General features: G+C 72.6%; 1 non-coding gene across 1 annotated transcript; it reads right to left on the bottom strand.

The window, feature by feature from the left end:
* Positions 1–2,759: 2,759 nt before the first annotated feature.
* LOC135979820 (5S ribosomal RNA) lies at positions 2,760–2,878 on the bottom strand. The gene has a single exon (XR_010597065.1). It is a non-coding gene; the product is annotated as a 5S ribosomal RNA (ribosomal RNA).
* Positions 2,879–3,896: the final 1,018 nt, after the last annotated feature.

Below are 3,896 nucleotides of genomic sequence, written 5' to 3'. Positions count from 1 at the left end.
GGGTGTGGGCGGGGGGGAGGCTTAGCAGTCGTCCCCAGGGCGGTCCGGGGGTGGGGGGAGGCCTCAGAGTCGTCCCTCCGAGAGCCGTGTCGGCGGCGGTGGCGGGTGTCAGGCTTTACGTCCAGCCTCCGGAGGGTGAGCGTCCTCGGACGCGATGCAGCCGCCGCAGAGAGGCAGCCTCCGAGGCAGGGAGCGGAGCACCGAGGCTGGGGAGTGGGGAGCAGGAGCCGGGGGGGAGGTGGGGGGCGTTCAGGACAACAGGTCAACCCCCTGGAAGCGGCTGTCAAATGTTCAACGTCCCCACTCGGCCACCAGGTCAAGCCCCGGGAAGCGGCTGTAAAATTCTCAAAGTCCCCACCGGGACAATAGGTCAAGCCCTGGGAGGCGGCTGTCAAATGTTCAAAGTCCCCACCGGGACAACAGGTCAACCCCCGGGAAGCGGCTGTCAAATTTTCAAAGTCCCCGTTCGGCCACCAGGTCAACCCGCTGAATCTACTGGGTTGACCTGGCGGCCGTTTTGCTTTCCGGCCACCAGGTCAACCCATTGGTTTCGACGGGTTGACCTGGCGGCTGGTTTGCTTTCCGGCCACCAGGTCAACCCATTGGATTCGACGGGTTGACCTGGTGGCCGGTTTGCTTTCCGGCCCGGGTGTCACCCCACTCCGAGGGCAGCACGGCAGTGGTCTTGAGGACCACAGAGGGGGGCTTAATAGTCGAGACGGAGCAGGTCCGGGGGAGGCTTAATAGTCGCCCCCCGGCCAGTCCGGGGGAGGCTTAATAGTCGTCCCCCGAGGACTCCGGGGGCCAGGCTTAATAGTCGTCCCCCCCCGGGCGCTCCAGGGGGGAAAGCTTAATAGTCCTCCCCCGAGGACTCCGGGGGCAGGCTTAACAGTCGTCCGCCCCGGGCGCTCCAGGGGGAAAGCTTAATAGTCCTCCCCCGACAGTGTGTGTGTGTGTGTGTGGGAGGGAGGCTTAGCAGTCTTGCCCCGGGCGGTCCGGTGGGGGAGGCTTAGCAGTCGTCCCCAGGGCGGTCCGGGGGTGGGGGGGGGGGGGAGGCCTCACAGTCGTCCCTCGGAGAGCCGGGTCAGCGGCAGTGGTGGGTTTACGTCCAGCCTCCGGAGGGTGCGCGTCCTCGGAGGCGATGCAGGCGCCGCAGAGAGGCAGCCTCCGAGGCAGGGAGCGGAGCACCGAGGCTGGGGAGAGGGGAGCAGGAGCCGGGGGCTGGGGCTGGGGGTGGGGGGCGTTCAGGACAACCGGTCAAGCCCCGGGAAGCAGCTGTCAAATGTTCCAAGTCCCCACTCGGCCACCAGGTCCACCCCAGTCTAGCAATGGGGTTGACCTGGCTGACGGCCGGTTAGTATCAAGGTAAACTCACCGTCGTCCACAGGAGGGCAGCTCTCAGGCCGGCCGGCTGCGGCTGACTCTGGGGCGGCGCCCGGTCCCGGCAGCGAGGGGCGGGGGGCGCGGAGCGAGACGGGGCTAACCGGGGGGGGGCGCCTCCTGCGACTTTGGGGGCCGCGGGTCGTCAGTGGCGTGCAGGCCGGGCCTCTCCCGGGGGATTCGGGGGGGCGGTCCTGCGGGCCGGGCGCAGGGGGCTCGAGCGAGCCCGGGCCGGTCCGCCCCGGGGCCGGGGTCTCCGCCTGCGGCTCAGGGGGGCGCGGGTCGTCGGGGGAGGAAGCCCGGGGGAGCCGCACACCGGCCCGCCAGGCCAGGCCTGGCCTGGATGGCCGCGGGGGGATTCGGGGCGGTCCCGCGGGCCGGGGGCCGGGCGCAGGGGAGGCGGGGGGGCCGAGCGAGTCCGTCCCGGGCCCGGGGCCTCCCCCTGCGGCTTTGGGGTCCGTGGGTCCCCGCTGGAGGAAGCCACTGGGAGCTGGACACCCGCCGTCCGTCCCGCCAGGCCAGGCCTGGCCTGGGTGGCCGCGGGGGGATTCGGGGCGGTCCCGCGGGCCGGGGGCCGGGCGCAGGGGAGGCGGGGGGGCCGAGCGAGTCGGGCCCGGGCCCGGGGCCTCCCCCTGCGGCTTTGGGGTCCGTGGGTCCCCGCTGGAGGAAGCCGCTGGGCGCTGGACACCCGCCGTCCGTCCCGCCTGGCCAGGCCTGGCCTGGGTGGCCGCGGGGGGATTCGGGGCGGTCCCGCGGGCCGGGGGCCGGGCGCAGGGGAGGCGGGGGGGCCGAGCGAGTCGGGCCCGGGCCCGGGGCCTCCCCCTGCGGCTTTGGGGTCCGTGGGTCCCCGCTGGAGGAAGCCGCTGGGCGCTGGACACCCGCCGTCCGTCCCGCCTGGCCAGGCCTGGCCTGGGTGGCCGCGGGGGGATTCGGGGCGGTCCCGCGGGCCGGCGGCCGGGCGCAGGGGGTCCGAGCGAGTCCGTCCCGGGCCCGGGGCCTCCCCCTGCGGCTTTGGGGTCCGTGGGTCCCCGCTGGAGGAAGCCGCTGGGCGCTGGACACCCGCCGTCCGTCCCGCCTGGCCAGGCCTGGCCTGGGTGGCCGCGGGGGGGGATTCGGGGCGGACCTGCGGGCCGGCGGCCGGGAGGGTCCGGGCCAGTCCGCCCCATGCCCGGGGTCTCCCCCAGCGGCTTCGGTGGCCCCGGGGGGGGTCCTCCGCGGAGGAAGCCGGGTGGGTGGGGAGCCGGACCCCAGGCGCCCAGACCCGTGACCTGCGGCCGCGACCTCCGACTCGGCAGGAGCGACGAGGGGCTTTCCGGCCCGTCCCCCCCTCTCCTTCCCCCCCAGAAAAGGAGAGAGAGCTGACTCGGACCGGGAAAAGCTGCCTACGGCACCTGGGATTCCCAGGCGGTCACCCATCCAAGTACTAGCCAGGCCCGGGACGGTTTACCTTCCGAGATCGGACGGGATCGGGGGCGTTCGGTCCGGTATGGCCGTAGGCACCCGGCCCCGCGCCTCCTCGCCCGCTTTCCCCTGCCGACGCCCGGGCCTGCCGCACGGTGAGCCCCGGTCGGACTGCCCCCCCCCCTGCGGCAGGGCCCCCGTCTCTCGCGGGCCCGGTCCTTTTTTCCTTTTCGAGCTCCGGGGCCCGGGCTGGCCGCCAGAGCCCCTCCGCCCGCCCTCCCCGGCGTCGGGGAAAATACTGTCCCGGACTTCCAGTGCGCCCGATCCTGTCAGCCGGGGGGTGGGGAGGGGCAGTCCCTCGCTGCGGCCGGGGAGGGTGAGCCCAGGGCGGCTTGCCTGCCGTGCGAGGCCCCTCTCGGCCACCAGGTCAACCCCGAGTCGAAAGGGCTGAAAAATTTTCAGAGTCCCCTCCCGGGCACCAGGTCAACCCGTGGAATCGGACGGGTTCACCTGCTGGCCGGTTCGCTTCCCGGGCACCAGGTCAACCCGTGGAATCGAAAGGGTTCACCTGCTGGCCGGTTTGCTTTCCGGCCACCAGGTCAACCCCTAGGGGTTTTAACGGGGGCACGCCCGGTGGCCTCTTTCCCGTCCGGTCACCAGGTCAACCCGGATCTCCCTCCTTCCCTGGGCGTCCCCTCCTCGGAGGCGTCAGGTTCCATTCCCCCCCCCCCCCCCAGACTTCCAGGGGCCCGATCCAGTCGGCCGGGAGGCAGTCCCTCGCTGCGGCCGGGGAGGGTGAGCCCAGGGCGGCCTGGTCCATGTCTCTAGTGGGCCCGATCCTTTTTTTTTTTTTCGAGCTCCGGGGCCAGGCCCGCCCGGGCAGCCCTCCTCGGAGGCGTGGGGCGATTTCCCCCCGCCCCCAGACTTCCAGGGGCCCGATCCTGTCGGCCGGGAGGCAGTCCCTCGCTGCGGCCGGGGAGGGTCAGCCCAGGGCGGCTTGCCTGCCGTGCGAGTCCCCTCTCGGCCACCAGGTCAACCCCGAGTCGAAAGGGCTGAAAAATTTTCTGAGTCCCCTCCCGGGCACCAGGTCAACCCGTGGAATCGAACGGGTTCAC

This window comes from Chrysemys picta, unplaced genomic scaffold (genome assembly GCF_011386835.1).
Source record: "Chrysemys picta bellii isolate R12L10 unplaced genomic scaffold, ASM1138683v2 scaf1266, whole genome shotgun sequence".
Classification (NCBI taxonomy): domain Eukaryota; kingdom Metazoa; phylum Chordata; order Testudines; family Emydidae; genus Chrysemys; species Chrysemys picta.
This window is presented reverse-complemented; position numbering and strand designations above follow the sequence as displayed.